Source organism: Mobula hypostoma, chromosome 24, assembly GCF_963921235.1.
Source record: "Mobula hypostoma chromosome 24, sMobHyp1.1, whole genome shotgun sequence".
In the NCBI taxonomy this organism is placed as follows: domain Eukaryota; kingdom Metazoa; phylum Chordata; class Chondrichthyes; order Myliobatiformes; family Myliobatidae; genus Mobula; species Mobula hypostoma.
In genome coordinates this window covers 37,501,172-37,523,781 of record NC_086120.1, presented here as the reverse complement: position 1 = coordinate 37,523,781, position 22,610 = coordinate 37,501,172, and positions in this window count along the sequence as shown.

Here is a 22,610-nt window from a genome sequence, read left to right as displayed (position 1 = left end):
TTCAGAACTCTGGGGTGTACACCATCTGGTCCAGGTGACTTATCGATCTTCAGATCTTTCAGTTTCCCAAGTACCTTCTCTCTAGTTATGATAACATCACACACTTCATGCCCTTTGACACCTGGAATTTCCGCCATATTGCTAGAGTCTTCCATAGTGAAAGCTTATTGAGTTTGTCCACCATTTTGTTGCCCCACGTTACTACTTCTCCAGCATCATTTTCCAGTGGTCCGATATCCACTTTCGCCTCTCTTTTACACTTCATGTATCTGAAGAAACTTTTGGTATCTTCTTTAATGTTATTGACTAGCTTACTTTCATATTCCATCTTTACATTCTTAATGACTTTTTAGTTGCCTTCTGTGGTTTTAAAAGGCTTCTCAATCCTTTAACTTTAACTAATTTTTGCTCTATTATATGCACTCTCTTTGGATTTTATGCATATCTTTCATGCATGCCTTTCTTCTTTTAACTGCTTGAGCAGTCTCAGTTGTAAGTTATATGTATTATTATTTTATATTTGCGTAGTTTGTCTTCTTTTGCATGTTGTTTTTTGTCAAGTTGTGTGTGTAATTTTTCTTTGTTCTACTGCAAATGCTTGAGAGAAAATGAACCTCAGGGTAGTAGATGGTGACATATACATACTTAGATAATAAATTTACTTTGAACTTTGAACAATAAACCTACAATAATCCCATAAACTGGCCTGGACACTAATTGGTCTTATTCATCTTGGCATACTTGACAATGTAAGTGTAAAACTAAATAACTGACTATTGAATTCAGGAAAATTCCCACTCTACATTGGTGAACCAGTGATTGAGAGGATCAGAAGCTTTAAATTCTTGTCCATATATATATATATATATATATATATATATATATATATATATCAGATGGCTTATCTGAGACCTAACACACAGATGCACCAGCATCTTCATTCCCCAGCAGCATGTCACCAATTATAATTACAATCTTCTACAGATGCATTAATGAAAGTATCCTGAATGGTTGCATCATAGTCTGGTATTGAATGTGCTTCAATGTAATAACCTGGAGAGAGTAGTGGACACAATACACCATAAACATCATATACACACCTATTGAAAGTATCTACATTTGGCGCTGCCTCAAGAAGACAATATCTATCATCAAAAATCCTCAACATCCAGGCCATGCCACATCCTGGCAGCTATCATTGGGCAAGAGGATCCGAAGTCTGGAGTCTGAACCGTCAGGTTCAACAACACTTACTTCCTTTCGACCATTCAGTTCATAAACCTAATCCCCACTCTAAAGAAATACTTATGATCACATTACAATATATTGTATTTTTGTCCTAATTGTGTTCTCTCTTGTGTAATTTACGTTAAATTTATGTTTTTCTTGTGAACGTTGTGTACCATCTGCCTGTGATTTTGCTGCAAGTTTTTCATTGCACTTTTCTTTGCATATTCTTGTGCATATGACAATAAACTTGACCTTGACTTTGACTTGTGAGACTTACATATAATGACAACATCTGAAGCACAGCAGCCATTTCCATATTAATTACTTGCATTTTCTACTTACTATAAAACAGGAAGCATTTGCCGAGGTGAGTGGAGTATCAACAACTCTCAAGAAGTTTGACACCATCCAGGACAAGGTAAACTGCTTGCTTAGTAATCCTTGAATAATACTAAATATCATTCCAGCAGCAGAACATGGTTGTAGTCCATATCATCTAAAAAATTAACTTCAGTTACACACCCAGGCTGCTCTTGCACCACCTCACAACTACTGACAACTATCATTGTGTAGGAGAAGATGCATGGGAATATCATCATCTGAAATTTCCCATTTAATTTGCACAGTGCCCTGACTTGGGAATACATTGCCATTCTTCCATTGTTGCTGAGTTTAAATCCTGGAATCTCCTCATTGGGAGTACCTTCAACAGGGTTCCATGAAGATTGCAAGCTATCAAGAAGACAGCTCACCAGCAGTTTTTTGAGGACAAGTAGAGGTGGACAATAATTGCTGGCTCTGACAGGGGCATTCAAGTCCCAAAGGCGAATTCAGAATGATGCAAGTCAAAGGATCCATTTCGGGGAAATTAATGTTTCAGAATGTAAAGAATGTAAAGACACTTCAAGCCATGATGTTGTACTGATCTTCGAAGATCAATCTAACTCTTCTCTTCTACATAGCCTGCCATTTTTCTCTCATCCATGTGCCTATACAATAACTTCTTCAATGTCTTCAATGTATATGCCTCTTTTGCTGCCCCTGGCAGGGCATTCCACATACCCACCACTCTGTGTGAAAAACTTACCTCTGCAAAAGTCTCTAGTTATAAGTCTCTTGTCATCCTCCTTTGCACCAAAGAAAAAGCCCAAGCTCTCTCAACATGCAACTTCTGCCAAATTCTTTTTTCTTGTTTCTGCTTTAGTCCATAATCTTCACTGACATCAATCTTAGCAGCACAGTAATATACATCTCAGTGGATAATAACTTGCTGTTGCTAGGGGCAACTTGTGCCATGGAAGTGGATTGGGCAGATCTCAGTACATTTGTAAGACACAGGATATCCAAAAGGTAATACAATCAAAAGTAAGATCTAACACTGAAGGTCTACATCCTCTTTGTTCTCTTTCTTGAGAGATACTGTGACAATGTGTAGAATGGGTAAATCTCTCTTGTTGTAACAACAAACCATTTGCTGCAGGAACTTACTGGATTGAGTAGTATTTGTGCGGGGAAAGGATTTGTCAATATTTTCATGTCCATTGCAGGGTTTCAACCTGAAACATTGAAATTGTTTGTTGCTCCAAACTCCAGCATTTTGCATTCTCGTGTCTTCATTGTAGCATGTTTTTGGCCTACACTTTATAGTGTATTTAATATTTCTGTAATATTTGAGTAATATTGTAAATATATTGTTTGATAAAGCATTCTTTATTTGTTTACATAATTCATTACGGATTATATGTAAGAAGTATGTGAATGACATACATCATTACACCACTGTGTCATATGTGAGAGCTTCACTAAAGAAAATCTAACAAGCGAAATTAACAAGTAGTGACTACGCCCATGGGTTCATAAACAGGGTGTCATGAGCAATTATAATAAATTAAAAAGAAAACAAAACTGGCTGGCTACATCAGAAAGACAGATATGTTTGATTGAATAACAGATAACTAGATGAGGTATATTGAATGAATTGAGCAGTATTTTGAAGCAAATGAAATAGCCAAGTGGAATAGTGAAAAAGTGTACAGTTTGCTTATTCATTTAACTGTTCCAACTAAACCAGCTGAAATGAGCTTTCATGAAATTACTGCAGGAATATTTAGAACAATTGTTGATTGCAGAATACTTTAGGTTTCATGAGCAGAATCAAAAGGAACGGTAATCCATTTCAGTTTATGTGGCTGAATTGAGGAAATTGTCTGAATCTTTTCAGGTCAGTGCTGGGCTTAATGATGCACTGAGAGATCATTTAATTTGTGAAATCTTACAGATTACAAAAGTGTTCTGAGAAACTTCAAGTAGTGGTGGATGCCCCAAGGCCAAAGGACATGTTACAGTTGCGGCCCTTTATAGAATTTGTCAATTACTATAAAAAGTTTCTACCAAACCTGGTTACTGTGCTCAACCCCTTGGACATATTACTACAGATTGGGAAGAAATGGCAATGGACAAAGCAATGTGAGGTGGCTTTCCAAAAGGCAAAGGAAATGGTAACGTCAGGCACTGTACTCACCTGAGGACTGGGAGAAATTCAGAGTTCAGCAGAGGAGGACAAAGGGCTTAATTAGGAAGGGGAAAAAAGATCTTGAGAGAAAACTGGCAGAGAACATAAAAACGGACTGTAAAAGCTTTTATAGATATGTAAAAAGGAAAAGACTGGTAAAGACAAATGTAGGTCCCCTGCAGACAGAAACAGGTGAATTGATTATGGGGAGCAAGGACATGGCAGACCAATTGAATAATTACTTTGGTTCTGTCTTCACTAAGGAGGACATAAATAATCTTCCAGAAATAGTAAGGGACAGAGGGTCCAGTGAGATGGAGGAACTGAGTGAAATACATGTTAGTAGGGAAGTGGTGTTAGGTAAATTGAAGGGATTGAAGGCAGATAAATCCCCAGGGCCAGATGGTCTGCATCCTAGAGTGCTTAAGGAAGTAGCCCAAGAAATAGTGGATGCATTAGTGATAATTTTTCAAAACTCGTTAGATTCTGGACTAGTTCCTGAGGATTGGAGGGTGGCTAATGTAACTCCACTTTTTAAAAAAGGAGGGAGAGAGAAACCGGGGAATTATAGGCCAGTTAGCCTAACGTTGGTGGTGGGGAAACTGCTGGAGTCAGTTATCAAGGATGTGATAACAGCACATTTGGTAAGCGGTGAAATGATCGGACAAAGTCAGCATGGATTTGTGAAAGGAAAATCATGTCCGACGAATCTCATAGAATTTTTTGAGGATGTAACTAGTAGAGTGGCTAGGGGAGAACCAGTGGATGTGGTATATTTGGATTTTCAAAAGGCTTTTGACAAGGTCCCACACAGGAGATTAGTGTGCAAACTTAAAGCACACGGTATTGGGGGTAAGGTATTGGTGTGGGTGGAGAATTGGTTAGCAGACAGGAAGCAAAGAGTGGGAATAAATGGGACCTTTTCAGAATGGCAGGCAGTGACTAGTGGGGTACCGCAAGGCTCAGTGCTGGGACCCCAGTTGTTTACAATATATATTAATGACTTGGATGAGGGAATTAAATGCAGCATCTCCAAGTTTGCGGATGACACGAAGCTGGGTGGCAGTGTTAGCAGTGAGGAGGATGCTAAGAGGATGCAGGGTGACTTGGATAGGTTGGGTGAGTGGGCAAACTCATGGCAGATGCAATTTAATGTGGATAAATGTGAAGTTATCCACTTTGGTGGCAAAAATAGGAAAACAGATTATTATCTGAATGGTGGCCGATTAGGAAAAGGGGAGGTGCAACGAGACCTGGGTGTCATTATACAGCAGTCATTGAAAGTGGGCATGCAGGTACAGCAGGCGGTGAAAAAGGCGAACGGTGTGCTGGCATTTATAGCGAGAGGATTCGAGTACAGGAGCAGGGAGGTACTACTGCAGTTGTACAAGGCCTTGGTGAGACCACACCTGGAGTATTGTGTGCAGTTTTGGTCCCCTAATCTGAGGAAAGACATCTTTGCCATAGAGGGAGTACAAAGAAGGTTCACCAGATTGATTCCTGGGTTGGCAGGTCTTTCATATGAAGAAAGACTGGATGAACTGGGCTTGTACTCATTGGAATTTAGAAGATTGAGGGGGGATCTGATTGAAACGTATAAGATCCTAAAGGGATTGGACAGGCTAGATGCGGGAAGATTGTTCCCGATGTTGGGGAGTTCCAGAACAAGGGGTCACAGTTTGAGGATAGAGGGGAAGCCTTTTAGGACCGAGATTAGGAAAAACTTCTTCACACAGAGAGTGGTGAATCTGTGGAATTCTCTGCCACAGCAAACTGTTGAGGCCAGTTCATTGGCTATATTTAAGAGGGAGTTAGATATGGCCCTTGTGGCTACAGGGGTCAGGGGGTATGGAGGGAAGTCTGGGTTCTGAGTTGGATAATCAGCCATGATCATAATAAATGGCGGTGCAGGCTCGAAGGGCCGAATGGCCTACTCCTGCACCTATTTTCTATGTTTCTATGTTTCTATATTATGTTCCATATTGTCCAGTGAAGCTTGCCTGTGATGTCTTGCCTTATGTTATTGGAGCAGTCATGTCACATGCTATGAGTGATGGAAGTGAACGCCCCATAGTCCTTGTATCACATTCTCTTAAACAGTACCTTTATGGGAGAGAGTTTACCCTCATTACTGATTATAAGACCATGAGACCATAAGGCAAAGGAGCAGAAGTAGGCCATTTGGCCCATTGAGTCTGCTCCGCCATTTTATCATGAGCTGATCCATTTTCTCCTATTTAGTCCCACTCCCCCGCCTTCTCACCATAACCTTTGATACCCTGGCTACTCAGATACCTATCAATCTCTGCCTTAAATACACCCAATGACTTGGCCTCCACTGCTGCCTGTGGCAACAAATTCCATAGATTCACCACCCTCTGACTAAAAAAATTTCTTCGCATTTCTGTTCTGAATGGGCACCCTTCAATCCTTAAGTCGTGCCCTCTCGTACTAGACTCCCCCATCATGGGAAACAACTTTGCCACATCCACTCTGTCCACGCCTTTTAACATTCGAAATGTTTCTTTGAGGTCTCCCCTCATTCTTCTAAACTCCAAGGAATACAGTCCAAGAGCGGACAAACGTTCCTCATATGTTAACCCTCTCATTCCCGGAATCATTCTAGTGAATCTCCTCTGTACCCTCTCCAACGTCAGCACATCCTTTCTTAAATAAGGAGACCAAAACTGCCCACAGTACTCCAAGTGAGATCTCGCCAGTGCCTTATAGAGACTCAACATCACATCCCTGCTCCTATACTCTATTCCTCTAGAAATGAATGCCAACATTACATTCACCTTCTTCACTACTGACTCAACCTGGAGGTTAAATTTAAGGGTATCCTGTACGAGAACTCCTAAGTTCCATTGCATCTCAGAACTTTGAATTCTTTCCCCATTTAAATAATAGTCTGCCCATTTATTTTTTCTGCCAAAGTGCATAACCATACACTTTCCAACATTGTACTTCATTTGCCACTTCTCTGCCCATTCTTCCAATGTATCCAAGTCTCTCTGCAGACTCTGTTTCCTCAGCACTACCGGCCCCTCCATCTATCTTCATATTGTCAGCAAACTTAGCCACAAAGCCACCTATTCCATAATCCAAATCGTTGATGTACAATGTACAATCAACCACTAGCATCCATTTTCAATCCATAGACAGGTGTTCCAGTGACCGCATGGTCAAAATTAATACAGAGATGGGCTCTGTTTCTTGGAGGATTCAATTACAAGATCGAATTCAAGAGGATAACAAATCATGGAAATGCTGATGGATTGTCCTGCTTCCCCTTGGAAAAGGAAATACCTGTAAGATTTACAAATACAGTACACTCCTCTTGATGTATTCGCCCTAATGCATATTAAGAGTGTCCCGATAATTGGAGAGATGATCCAAAGGGAAACCAAACAAGACCCCACACTGTCTCAGGTCTGCAAGGCAACCCAGAATAGTTGGAATGTGCAGCAGAAACTCCAGTCCCCACAGTTTTACCAGCGCAGGAATGAACTTGTCCTTGATGGAGGCTGCCTTCTGTGGGGATTGAGAGTTCTTGTACCATCCAAACTGAGAGCTAAAGTGGTGGATGAGCTACATACTGGTCTTATAGGTGTGGTCAAAATGAAAGTATAAGCTCGAAGCTTTGTCTGGTGGCCTGGGATAGATCTACAGGTTAAGCAGCTTGCCATGCATTGTTTGGGATGCTAACATGTCCAGGAGATGCCAAGAACAGTGCCTTCTCATCCCTGCAAATGGCCTGCATCGCCCTGGCAGAGGATCCACGTAGATTTTGCCAGACCCCTCGTGGGCACAACTTCCTTGGTTGGAGCTACAAAATGGCCAGAAGCGTTCCCAATAGCCTCCACTACAGCTTGCACAGAGTGGATGTGCTAGGAAGCTTCTTCTCAAAGACAGGTGTTTGAGAATACTTAATCAGTGACAATAGACCACAGTTTATTACAGAATAGTTTCAGTCAATCCTGCAAAATGAATGGAATAACACCTACGCTCAGTCCTCTAGAGAAAGCAGGACCGCTGGTGCTCCCCTCCCCCTTTCTTTCTCCCTAGGCCTCCCGTCCCATGATCCTCTCCCTTCTCCAGCCTTGTATCCCATTTGCCAATCAACTTTTCAGCTCTTAGCTTCATCCCTCCCCCTCTTGTCTTCTCCTATCATTTTGGATCTCCCCCTCCCCCTCCCACTTTCAAATCTCTTACTATCTCTTCTTTCAGATAGTCCTGACAAAGGGTCTCGGCCCAAAACGTCAACTGTACTTCTTCCCGTAGATGCTGCCTGGTGTGCTGCGTTCCACCAGCATTTTGTGTGTGTTGCTGGAATAAGACATGTTACCACCCAACTACAAATGGCTTGGTAAAAATGTCTGTCCAGAGTCTAAAGAATGCCTTGTAAGCAATGTCAGAAGAACACAACACTAGATCAGAAGGTCGCTAAATTCCTCCTTGCATATTGTAACAACTCACCAGCTACGCTGTTCCTGGGTCGTCCGTTGCCTTCACGTTTAGATCTCCTCAAACTCAATCTCAGAAGGAGTGTGCAAGACAAACAGCTGAGACAAATTGAGGGCTCCTCAAACAATGAGGTTTGTTGTTTTACTCCTGGCAACTGATTACTGATATGCGTATATGACCAGAAATCAATACATTACATATTTGAATTGGAATGCATTCGATATTAAGTTGGAGCTTTTAGATAAGCAGGAAGGAGTGTTGTTTATTTAATATTTCACTAATATCTGAGTAATATTGTAAATATATTGTTTGATTAAGCATTCATTATGAGATATATGTAAGAAATACATGAATTACATACACCATTACACCACCACATTGTATGTGAGTGCCTCACCAAAGAAAAGAAAAACATAGATGACTATCCTGGCTCCCTTGTTTTTCCTTCGATTGGTTTCTGGAGTTACAAAACATAATACCCTTAACCTGCAACGCTCACACAAATCAGCAACTTCTTGCTTATATTTATTTTAAAGGTTATGGCCAACAATTACACTCTGTGGTTACTTTATTAGGTACCTCTTGTATTAATAAAGTAGCCGCTGAGTATCCGCTCATGGTCTTCCACTGCTGTAGCCCATCCATTTCAAGGTTCAAAGTGTTGTGTGTTCAGAGATACTCCCCTGCACACCACTGTCATAACATGTGGTTATTTGAGTTACTGTCACCTCCCTGTCAGCTTGAATGAGTTTGACCATTCTCCCCTGACCTCTCTAACGGAACTGCAGCTCACCGAATGATTTACGTTTTTCACACCGTTCTCTGTAGGTAACAACTGAACCTCTTGACCATGCTGACCATGCCTGCATGCATTTATATTTTGAGTTGCTGCCACATGATTGGCTGATTAGATTTATGCTTTAATAAGCAGGTGTACAGGTGTACCTAATAAAGTGGCCACCGTGCGTATTTCCCACCTTTAATTTCCCTTGAGAATCATACTGTTTTGGATGGAGTTCCAGAATTTAGTGAAGATAAAATACTGGAGATATATTTCCAAATGGGGGTGGTGTGGTGTAGGGGAACTGCTCTGTTGGTCACCCCCCACCACATCAAATGATGAAATTTGCCTCAGAGTTAATACAGAAAATGCGACCATTTCAATATCCAGTATGGCCCATGGCCCACTGTAATTTAACATCTTAAATAATCTGTTGATGATTACTCTTGAATTGTGGCTGCTAAAATATATATATTGATGGTGTTGATGACTAGTTAATTGCACAGGACAGGATTAGTGAAGGTGACCTATTAGAAAAAAATGCATCAATACATGACACCATTCTGTTTTTTTTGGAAATAAGACAAAATGAACAATAAGTGGGAAAAGGCAATTTATTGATCTATAATATGCTGGCACTAATGCATCGTACTGTTAAAATTAGAACAACTGTCCATTAATAACTATTTTGTTTCAGTTAATTCCTGCTATCGGACACTAAAATCCAACAAGGAACAAGATATCTCTCATATGAATTGCTGTATGTATTAACTTTACATGGAAACTACTTGCAGCTTTTACACTGAGAATATGAAAGGATACCAGGCTACTATTCCATTAATTCTCCTGCTATCAAACTTAACTTCTGTGGCAATTAATCTATTACATGTAACTAGATTTGACATCTTTTGTAACTGGTTTACAAATGGTCAGATGCCTACTCTAAGCATGACCTAATTTTATATTTAAATGCCTTTAGTGAATATGTCGAAATCATTTCAGTTCAGCTGAAGAAAAGGGAGAATGTTATCATCACCCACTCTCAACATAGAGGCATATTGGTTAGCAGGGTGTGTCAGTAAATGGGGTGGAGGTAAGTATGACCACAAATTCATGGGTGTGACTTGCAAAGAGGAAAACAGTAACGGTGCGTGTTTACTGTTACAATAAATGAAACCCATGCAGCCTCCAGTGTATGCACATGAATAGTTAAATGCCAAAACTAGAGGGTGTTGTTGGTGATACCTTCCTCACCTAAAGTTGTTTTACAGGTTTCCCGAGCAAAATCTGCAGGAGCTGACAGCAACTTAAAGATGCAGAAATTTGTCTTTTGTTGCATGTTCTAACGCGCAATATACCAATACTATACATGTGCATTGAATTTTCCTTCAGAAATTGGCTGCAACGTCTTCAATGAAATCAAACTTTGAAACATATTTTGCATAAACAAGATTTTTAGGAACTATTTTCACAAAATGTGATGCCATTTTGCTTGAGTTGCAAGTGAGATTTTGATTGTATCATTTCTACTAGTTAAAATCTGTAGGGTTCATTTTGTATCTTTGGATTGTCATTCTCTCAGAGAAATATTTCAAAATTCCATATTGTTTAAAATAACAAAAATGTTATTTGTTAGTTGTAGAGTCATACAGCATAGAAGCTAGTCCCATTTGGTTGATATCTTTCTAAATATTTCCCATCCCTGCACACGTCTAACTGCTTTTTGTAAGTTATTACTATACCTGTCTCAACCACTTCCTCTGGCAGCTTATTCCATATCCTTACCACCAGCTGTATAAAAGTTACCCCTTGAGATCCTATTAATTCTTTCCCCTCTCACCTTAAATCTACGCCCTCTAGTTCTAGTTCAGCCATGGGGTGGGAGGGGGAAACTGAGTACATTCAACCCAATGCATGCACCTCATGATTTCATACTCTTCTACAAGATCACCTCCCAACTTTTGCTGCGCTCTGTCTAGTTTACTACCATGTTTACTACAGCACAGTGACCAAAAATTGAACTCAGTACATGAGTGTCTTGCTCAACTGCAACATAACCTCCCAAATTCTATATTCAATGCCCTGATTGATGAAATGTACATTATCTACCTATGTCAAGGAAACATGCACATGAACTCCAAGGCCCCTCGGCTTAAACATCCTCCAATCCCTATGATTTACTGTGAAAGTCCTGTCTTGATTCACACTTAACTGAAATGAACTCCATCTGCCATTTCTAAGACTACTTACATCAGTGATGCGCAAGTAGAACAGGTCAAAAGCTTTAAGTTCCTTGGGGTCAGTATCACAAAGGACCTGACCTGGTCCAACCAAGCAGAGTTCAATGCCAAGAAGGCCCACCAGCGCCTTTACTTCCTGAGAAAACTAAAGAAATTTGGCCTGTCCCCAAAAACCCTCACTAATTCTTATAGATGCACTGTAGAAAGCATTCTTCTAGGGTGCATCACAACCTGGTATGGAAGATGTCCTGTCCAAGACCGAAAGAAGCTGCAGAAGATCTTGAACACAGCGCAGCACATCACACAAACCAATCTCCCGTCCTTGGACTCACTTTACACCACACGCTGTCGGAGCAGTGCCGCCAGGATAATCAAGCTCACGATCCACCCAGCCAACACACTTTTCGTTCCTCTTCCCTCCAGGAGAAGGCTCAGGAGCTTGAAGACTCGTATGGCCAGATTTGGGAACAGCTTCTTTCCAACTGTGATAAGACTGCTGAACGGATCCTGACCCGGATCTGGGCCGTACCCTCCAAATATCCAGACCTGCATCTCGATTTTTTTGCATTACCTTACTTTCCATTTTTCTATTTTCTATTTATGATTTATAATTTAAATTTTTATTTTTACTAATTTTTACTATTTTTAATATTTAATATTTGTAATCCAGGGAGTGTGAAGCGCAGAATCAAATATCGCTGTGATGATTGTACGTTCTAGTATCAATTGTTTGGCTACAATAAAGTATAAAGTATAAAGTACTTACCCTGCTGATTAAGTTACCATTATAATTTTTGGTAATCTTTTTCATTGTTAATGACATTCTTGTGTTCTTGTATAATTTTTTGTCACCTGCAAGGTTACTAACAATGGCTTATACAGTACATTCTCAACCTAATCACAGATATAGATGACAAACAAATTATTTTCGGTTTAGGAATCTTATCTTTTACCTTAGCCCTAAACATATTTATTTACTTCAAATTTACAAAATGTTTAAAAAGATAACTAAAAAAATTCTCTTTGTTTCTGAGTTTACTTTCTGTACAAACTTTTAAACATGATTGGCTGCTGAGCACAATTAATAGCATCACTATTACTGGATAGTGGAAATCCCCTCAGACTGCTTCCCAATAGCAACTAATGTCTGGGAAAAGAAATCATGTCACAGGGATCTCCAGAGCTTTAGAGGCAATTTTCTTTAAGGGCAGCACCAAGCATTGTAATTTCACAGCTAATTGCAAAACATACAACATAGAACTTCCCTTCCTTTGACAGCTAATTTTCACCTCCGGGTACTTCATGAGCAGAGATTAGCTTTCAGAAACACAGGTAACTGCTTTTGTCCATTATGCAATTGCAAAATGCCCATTTCCATCTTGATTAATAATGATTAAACTGCTTATTCACCAGACCTCATTTTTTCAAAATCAAAACTAACTCCAAGGTTGAACCAACTCAGTAAATGTTCTTTTTTATTATTTTTATGCAATCTCTAACTCATTCACGTCTTCCTTGTTCTCCAATTTTCTTGCACGTCTCCAATTTCCATGGCCACAGATATCTATGATACCAGAGAGCAAATTGTGGAAGCTTGTTCAGCTGTCTGGTCTAATATTTATCTTACATTCCTCCTTCAGCTCTCAATAACAAAGTCCGACTGAAATTTCTTCTCTCTAGACTAGAAATCATGCAACTCACCTAGTGGGACTAAGATCAATTAACACAGTGCACAGGCAGAATTCAATCTTATCTCCCTACCCTTAGGCAAAAGGCTCAATTACACACTTCCTTATTAGCTGAGTCATTTAAAGAAATTTGTAACTCCTTCAAATATTGGCAGATATGTGCTACTCTTAGTATAGAATTTCAGTGAATGAAGTTTGTACTGTAATACTTTTATTTTAGTTGCTTAATTGATGTGTATTCACTGGCAAGCCAAGTATTTGTTTTTCGTCCCTATTTGCTTCTGGAACCAAATGGCTTCAATAAGAATCCACCAGTTTGTTGGCGAGATAAGTTCAAGTCAAGTGGAGCAGTTTATTGTTAAGTGCACAAGTACAGTAATGGATGGGTACAATAATAAACTTGCTTGCAGCAGGATTACAGGCAAATAGGTACAGACAACACACAGAATATAACATTTTCTGAAGTTATACCATATGGTGAAAAAGACTGTAAAAAACAAGTCTTTAGTCCTTAGTGCAAGAAAAATACACAGTCAATGACACCCATGGCAGGGCAAGAGGTGGTCAGTAGTGTTCCATTGCTGAGGTAGGATTAGAGTTATGCAGGTAGGTTCAAGAACCTGATTGTTGTGAGAAAGTAGCTGTTTCTGAACCTGGCTGTGAGAAACTTCGGGTTTCTGTACTTCCTGCAGTGAGAAGAAGCATGAGCTAGATGGTGGGGATACTTGATGAAAGGTACCGCCTTATTTGCCTTCAGATTTACTTTGAGGGATACAAGTTAACCAAAAAGACTTTTATGACAATCTGACAATCATTGCCACCATTACTGTATATCTCAGATTTATTTCCCCTAGTTTAATATGAATCCCCCAGCTGTCACGATCAGGTTGAAGCGTTCAGAAAATGGTGTTGACATTCCCTGAATGCCTTGAGCTTTTCTAATTGGGTTACTTTAATGTCTTTAATAGTTTCTGAATGACAGATGTAAAACTGACTCATTTGTAGAGTCCAGCTTTCTGTCTGTCTCCTTGTTAGAATTAGAAGAATTACATTCACCATTTTCCACTCTAATTTATCCTTCCCTGAATGAAATGAAGTTTGGAAAATTGAAACAAATGCATCACCTATATCACTAGCCATCTATTATTCTGGGACAAATTCCATCAGAGCGTAGAGATATGTCAGCCACAGCACTTGTTCAGTATTCTTGTTCTGAAGTTATAATTTTCTAAGTTCTTTCCTCCCTTCTAATTTCCAACTATAAATATCACTTGTAACCTCTATAATGAATGCTGATGCTAAATATCTGCTTAATTCATCTGCTTCATCTTCAAGTTCTACTTACTGCGGTTTTGAATAGGCATTCAGTATTGGGCAAAATGTCAAATGGCAACATTTGATTTTAATTGGTTAATCCCCCATACAAGAGATCATAGAACTCATCTACTGCAAGTTCTTTGTGAATAAAATGTGCTTTGAATGTGCTGTGACATGACATTGCTCGGCCTTATTTCTAGTGGTGACGAGACATCCTACAGAGGAGAGGTTAACAGCTTGCCACAGTAATGCCAAGATAACAACCTCTCCCTCAAAAAAATAAAAGAGCAGATCGTGGATTACAGGAGGAATAGTGATAGGCTTGCTCCGACCAATGTCAATGGGACTGTAGTTGAGAGGGTGATTAGTTTCAAGTTCCTCAGTATACACATTGCCAAAGGTCACACCTGGATTGTACACACCAGCTGTGTGGCAAAAAAAGCACAACAGCATCTCTTCCACCTCAGGCGACTGAAGAAGTTTGGCATGAGCCCCCAAATCCTCAACTCCTTCTACAGGGGCACCATTGAGAGCCTCGTGACTGGCTGTATCATCACCTGGTACGGGAACTGCGCCAACTTGATTGCTGGGCACTGCAGAGAGTAGTACAGACAGCCCAGCACATCTGTGGATGTGAAATTCCCTCCATTGGGGATATTTACAGCAGCAGGTGTGTAAAGAAGGCCCGGAAGATCATTGGGGACACCAGTCACCCCAATCATAAACTGTTTCAGCTGCTTCCGTCTGGCAAACGGTACCGTAGCATTCCAGCCAGGACCAACAGGCTACAGGACAGTTTCTTTCTACAAGCCATTAGACTTATAAATTGACATGTCACTACATTGTGATAGAGTCATAACATAAACATTTTTACTCCCTCATGTTGTGGGATGGATGTAAAGATTAAATAAATTAAAATTCAAATAAAGGGGACCATAGGAGTATAAAATACTTAAGATTTCTAGAAGGCATTTAATAAGGTGCCATGTCATTGCAGAAAATAACCTCGCTGTAGGAGGTAATATACTGGTATAATTAGATTATTTGCTGGCCAATAGGGAAAAGAATTATACCCAGGATCCAAAAATTAAGTTGTAGGAAGGGCTAGATTCCCTGAGATTCAGAAGAGAAAGAAACCATTTGATCAACATTTAAGACATTAAAGGATTTATAGGGAATAAAGTATTTTTTATAATGGTTGTCAAGTCTAGAATTTCAAAGTCAAAGGCAGAGTAAATTTATTATCAAAGTGCATATATGTCACCAAATACAACCCAGAGATTCATTTTCTTATGGGCATACTCAATAAATCAATTAAGAATAATAACCATAATAGAATCAATGAAACACCGAATAAACTTGGACATTCAACCAGCATGCGAAGGCCAACAAATTGTGCAAAATACAAAATTAAAGAAATATCAATAATATATAAATAAGCAATAGATATCAAGAACATGAGATGAAGAGTCATTGATAGTGAGTCCATAGTTTGTGGGAACAATTCAATGATGGGGCAAGTGAAATTATCCCCGGGTTCAAGAGCCTGATGGCTGAGGGATAGCAACTGTTCCAGAACCTGTGGGCGAGTCCAAAGTCTCCAGTACCTTCTTCCTGATGGCAGCAGTGAGGAGAGAGCATGTTCTGGGTGGTAGGAGTCCCTGATAAAGGATACTGCTTTCCTGCGACAATGTTTCATATAGATATGCTCAGAGGTGGTAGGGAGGGCCTTATCATGATGGACTGGACTGTATCCACTATTTTTTGTAGGATTTTCCATTCAAGGGCATTGGTGTTTCCATACCAGGCTGTGATGTAGTCAGTCAATATACGCTCCACGACACATCTATAGACATTTGTCCAAGTTTTAGATGTCATGCTGAATCTTGGCAAACTCATAAGGAAGTAGAGGTACTGCCATGCTTTCTTCATAATTGCACCTTACATGCTGGGCACAGGACAATTCCTCCAAAATAAAAACACCAAGGAATTTAAAGTTGCTGATTCTCTCTACCTCTGATCTTCCAGTGAAGACTGCCTCGTGGATCTCTGGTTTCCTTCCCCTGAAGTCAATAATCAGCTCCATGGTCTTGCTGACATTGAGTTAGAGACTGTTGTTATGGCACTCAGTCAGATTTTCAATCCCCTCCTACATGCTGGTTCATCACCACTTTTGCTTCAGCCCACAACAGTGCTGTCATCGGAAGACTTGAATATGGCCTTGTAGCTGTCAGAAGTGTAAAGCAAGTAGAGCAGGGGGCTAAGCACATAGCCTTGTGGTGTGCTTGTGCTGAAGAAGATCGTGGAGGAGATGTTGTTGCCAATCCAAACTGTCTGGAGTCAGCAAGTGAGGAAATTGAGGATCCAATTGCACAAAGAGGTATTGAGACCAAGGTCTTGGAGCTTATTGATTAGTTTTGAGGGGATTATGGTATTGAATGCTCAGCTGGTGTCGATAAAGAGCATCTTTGGTCTCCGGATGTCCCAGGGTTGAGTGAAGAGCCAATGAGATAGCATCTGCTGTGGACCTGTTGCTCCGTTAGGCAATCTGGAGCAGATCCAAATCACTTCTCAGGCAGGAGTTGATATGTTTCATCACCAGCCTCTCAAAACACTTCATCACCGTGGATGTAAGTGCTTCTCGACAATAGCCACTGAGGCTGGCTACCATGTTGTCCTTTGGCACCAGTATAGTTGAAGTCTGCTTGAAGTAGGTGGTACCTCAGACTGCTGAAACAAGAGGTTAAAGATCTCGGTGAACACACCAGCCAGTTGATCAGCACAGGTCTTCAGTATAGCTAGGTACCCCATCTGGCCTGGATGCTTTTCATGGGTTCGTCCTTCTGATGGCTACTCGCATTTCAGCTTCAGAGACCGAAATCACAGGATCATTGGGGGCTGTGAGAGTTCATGATGGCTCCTCCATGTTTTGATGGTCAAAGCAACTATAGAAGACATTGAGCTCATCTGGAAGAAAAGCCCTGTTGTTACCTCTGTTGCTTGGTTTTACTTCATAAGAGGGCATAATACTAAAGTCCTGCCACAACTGTTGAGCATCCTTTGTTGATTCAAGTTTAGGCCTGAATTCCCACTTCGCCCATGAGTTGACTTTCCAGACATCATACCTGTACTTCTTGTAGCTTTGTTGATCACCAGATTTGAATGCTTCTGATCTGGCCCTCAGCAGATTATGGATCTCATGGTCTGTCCAGTGCTTTTGGTTGGGGAAGACAACTTTTGTGGGACACACTCGTCCACGACTGTTTATTAATAAAGTCCGTTTCAACTGTGGTGTATCATTCAGATCCACAAATGAGATCTTGTACACAGCCAGAACACTGACTTGAAGCAATCCTGTAGCCACTTCAATCCCTCCCACAACTATCTCTAGAGATTTGTTGTTTAATCTCTAGAGCTTGCCTCTTTAGTCTCTACCTGTATGCAGGTAGGAGAAGGACAACCAAGAGATGCAATTTACCGAAATGCATTCGGGGCTTGGTATGGTAGGCATTGCTTATCTTAGTACAGTATAACGATAGACTAGTGTGTTGGGACCTCTGGTGCTACAGGTTATAGCTGATGGCAATTGGGCAGAGTTTTTTCAAATAGTCTGGTAGAAGTTCCTGACTATGATTTGAAATGCATTGGGATGAACTATTTCTTGTTTAGCTACAGCATCATGCAGTGACTCAAGTGTTTGTCAGCCACTGGTAGTATATAAACTGCGGTGAGGATTATGGCGGAAAACTCCCTAGGTAAGTAGAATGGACAGTATTTAACAATTAGGTGTTCAAGGTGGGGGGATCACGAGTTTGACAAAACTGTCACATCTGAGCACTAATGAGAGTTAATCATAAAACATGTCCACCTTTTGCCTTTTCTGAATCAGCAGTTTGGTCCATTCAGTAAATTGAGAAGCCCTTGGGTCTGACCACTGTATCCTGGGGTTATAGAAAGTAGAGCCAAGCCTATTATGAATGAAGCTGGGAAAAAATTCTACATGCAAAAGCAGCTTAAGTTTAAAACCATCTTAACAAACAGCATTTGCTGTTTGATCAGTTTTTAATTTTACCTCCGAGATAGATCAGGTGATATCTATCACACTACCAAGTTCAGGAACAGTTGTTACCTTTCAACTATCAGGCTCCTAAACCAGTGTGGATATCTTCATTCTCCTCAACATTGAACTGATTCCACAACCTACAGACTCACTTTCCACAGTTCATGCTCTCAGTATTATTTATTTATTTGTTTGCTTCTTCTTCTTCTTCTTCTTCTTCTTCTTATTATTATTATTATTATCATTATTCAAATTTGCACAGTTTGTCTTTTGCAGATAGGTTGTTTGTCAGCGTTTTCTGTTTTTCATTCATTCTATTGTATTTATATGTTCTACTGTGAATGCATGCAAGTAAATGAATCGGAGGGTAGTATATGGTGACATGAATGCATTTTGATAATAAATTTACTTTGAACTTTGGTTAAAAGATATGAAGGAATATCTGGCATAAGTGGGGGATAGATCAATGGTGGGATAGGCTTCAGGGGCTAAATAGCCAATGCCTGTTTCTACATTCCCTGTTCCTAGTCTCATGTTGCAAGCTGTAGTAGCATAGTGGTTAGAATCCCAAAGCCTGGACTAATCGATTAGTCATTAGACTAATAGTCTGATCGTATGAATTCAAATTTTAGTACAGTGGTTAGTTGTTTTAAATTCCATTAAGTAACTATATGGTATTAGTAATCAGTATTGGAATATTTTTGATAACAATCTCAGTAATCTCCTTCAGGATGTAGAAGCTTCAGAGAAGGACATATGCCTTTCTTACCTCTTCTAATCTCTGTTTGACACGATATTCACATTGCCGTTGTTACAGAGTTCACCGAATGAGAGTTTTTGGGTGGATCTCTGGTAATGGGTCCAAATTGTCAATATTCTTACTTCATAATTGTTTATAATTAATTATTTGTAATAGTTCATGTATTTTATGAGAAATTTAACAGAAAAGCTTGATATTTTTTAACTTTATCTCAATTGAAATAAGGAGTAAAATTTTAATTTGCATTTCTCGCTGAAAGAAGTTTTATCTGGCTATATCGGGGAACCAGAATCAAGTTTATTATCACCAGCATGTGATGTGAAATTTGTTAACCTAGCAGCAGCAGTTCAATGCAATACATAACATAGAAGAAAGAAAAATAATAAATAAAATAATAATAATAATAAATAAATGAGTAAATCAATTACATTATATGTATATTGAATAGATTTTAAAAATGCAAAAACAAAAATACTGTATATTAAAAAAAGTGGGGTAGTGTCCAAAGATTCAATGTCCATTTAGGAATCAGATGGCAGAGTGGAAGAAGCTGTTCCTGAATCACTGAGTGTGTGTCTTCAGGCTTCTGTACCTCCTACCTGATGGTAACAGTGAGAAAAGGGCATGCCCTGGGTGCTGGAGGTCCTTAATAATGGACGCTGCCTTTCTGAGATACTGCCCCTTGAAGATGTCCTGGATACTTTGTAGGCTAATACCCAACATGGAGCTGAGTAGATTTACAATCCTCTGTAACTTCTTTCGGTCCTGTGCAGTAGCTCCCCACCCCCCACCATACCAGACAGTGATGCAGCCTGTCAGAATGCTCTCTACGGTACAACTGGAGAAGTTTTTAGTGTATTTGTTGACATGCCAAATCTCTTCAACCTCCTAATGGAGTATAGCCGCTGTCTTGCTTTCTTTATAACTACATCGATATGTTGGGACCAGGCTAGGTCCTCAGAGATCTTGACACCCAGGAACTTGAAACTGCTCACTCTCTCCACTTCTGATCCTTCTATCAGGATTGGTATGTGTTCCTTTGTCCTACCCTTCCTGAGGTCCACAATCAACTCTTTCGTCTTACTGATGTTGAGTGCAAGGTTATTGCCATGGCACCACTCCACTAGTTGGCATATCTCACTCCTGTACGCCCTCTCGTCACCACTGAGATTCTACCAACAATGGTTGTATCATCAGCAAATTTATAGATGGTATTTGAGCTATGCCTAGCCACACAGTCATATGTATATAGAGAGAAGAGCAGTGGGCTAAGCACACACCCCTGAGGTGCGCCAGTGTTGATTGAATGAAAATGGTTTTAGAAAATCATTCTGATACTTATTTAAAAAAAAGGACAGGGTGGCTTCAAGGATGAGAGGTACTTATATTAGGTTAATATTATTGATGTAAAACTATTTGATAAATATAATTTGGATGTGCTTTTGGTTAATAACAAGAAATGTTATCCTACAGATTATTACTTTTGATATAAGAAGTGAACAATTTACATGCATGAAAAGCATTTTCCATTATATTATCCAATTAAATGGAAAGATGCTAAGTCATATAGCAATATAACAGCCATTTGATTATGCTTAATGATAAACTATTAAAATTCATATATAATTTCTGGGCTGTTGTCATTCCTGGAAAAATATCTAGTTGTTTATTTCAGCTGCAAGATGCTCATGTTAATTACAGCTCTTCAGTTGTATTATTCCACGTGTGTAGTTCAATAGGTCATGAGCATATAATTGTTGGTCAGATGTGTACAACATGTGACCTCTATAATTCTGACTGTATTCTAGACAATCAATGACTCAGCCTACATTGAGTTGATTGAACTGTGGAACATTAGAGTATTTATTGTAAGTTAGAGGGTGTAAATGTGATTTTAAGCTGTATTAAAATGACTAACCTGGATTTCAATCACATTTAGGTGATTTTCTTCACATGGATCAATATGGTTATTCAAATCATCAAGTTCGAATAGAATACTTGACTAAATATTGTTGAAGTAGCTACAGAATAGTGTGCAGATGGTGCCTTCAAAAGGTGAGCAAAATAAATGAAATTTTCCCTCTTTGTTCTGTATGCTTCCTGAATCTATATAGTATTAATGCATTTTTTGTTAGAAAGCCAAGCCGCTATCGATATATTAATAGCAAACAATTAAGCTATATTTAATATTAAAATTAATAAGCATCATGGAATAAAGATTCTAGTGCATAAGTTATTTTTTTCAGTATGCAAAAGATTTAAAGCCAAAAATCAGTCACAAAATACTGCTCACATCTCTTTGTCTAATTAAAATTGGGCAGTTATACAACACAGAATCAGGCCCTTTGGTCCATCCTATTCAAGTCCCTAACCATACTAATCGTACACTGTGAAGTTGTTCTTTGTGCACATAAATTGATGCTGCAACATTGAAGTGCACTTTTGTGCTAATGAAGTGTAGGCTCAAATAGAAAAGTAGGCCATAGAAGAAAGAAGGTATATTAGTTTTAGGCTAAACATCCTATTCTTATTTGAACTTTTGCTGGTGAGAGAATTTTCCAAGATGACCGTAGAATTTTCTCAGATCAACTTTATGCTATTAATCTTGCAAATAGAAGCTTTGATTTCGTTCAGTGGAGAAGAGGAATTACAGACAAGATTCCTAACCATTCTTGTGTTTCCTATAGACAATAAAACAGTACAGCATGGGAACAGCTCCTTTTGCCCACAACATCTGCGCCAACTATGATGCCAATTTAAACTAATCCCATGCACCTGCACGTGATCCATATCACTCAATCTCCTGCCTCTTCATGTGCCTGTCTAAATGATAATGTTGTAGATGCTTCCACCACTTCCCCTGCAGTTCATTCCAGGCACCCACTGCTCTCTAAGTGAAAAAAAATTGTCTTACAAATCATTTAAAATTCCCTCTCCAACTTACAGCTATGACTCATAGTACTTGGCATTTCTACCTTGGGTAAAAGGTTCCGACTATCTACCCTATCTATGCTTCTCATAATTTTATGTACTTCTCTCAGGTCACCCCTCAGCCTTGAACACTCCAGAGAAAATAATCTAAGTTTGCCCAACCTCTCCTTTACTAATGTGATGTCACCGGGTTTGCTGTCTGTGAAGTTTTGAACTCAAAGATCTTAATCCCTTTCCAGTACAGATAGCTATGGGTACTCTGACTAAAGAGAGGTTATTCTGTCCCCACCTAGTCTTCAAAGGCTAGATCACTTCCCTATTTATTCTCCATCACAAGTTTAATTGCTGAAACCCACTATTTAAACTGTGCCCCCTGACCAAGGAGGACATACTTCCAGCTAACTAAGTAGATTTAAACACAGTTCATTTACTTTTAGTGATATACATTTATTTTTAGATAAAATTCTTGAAACACATTTAAAACTCTTGGAGGATTTCTATCTTATAAAAGGTTTCTAAATTAAAAATGATTTCTAAAACACAAAGGACTTCCAATACACAGGTAAAATTTCTCTAAGCTAAAAAGGCATACTAACAAGTTGCATATGTATGAGTCATTTGTCA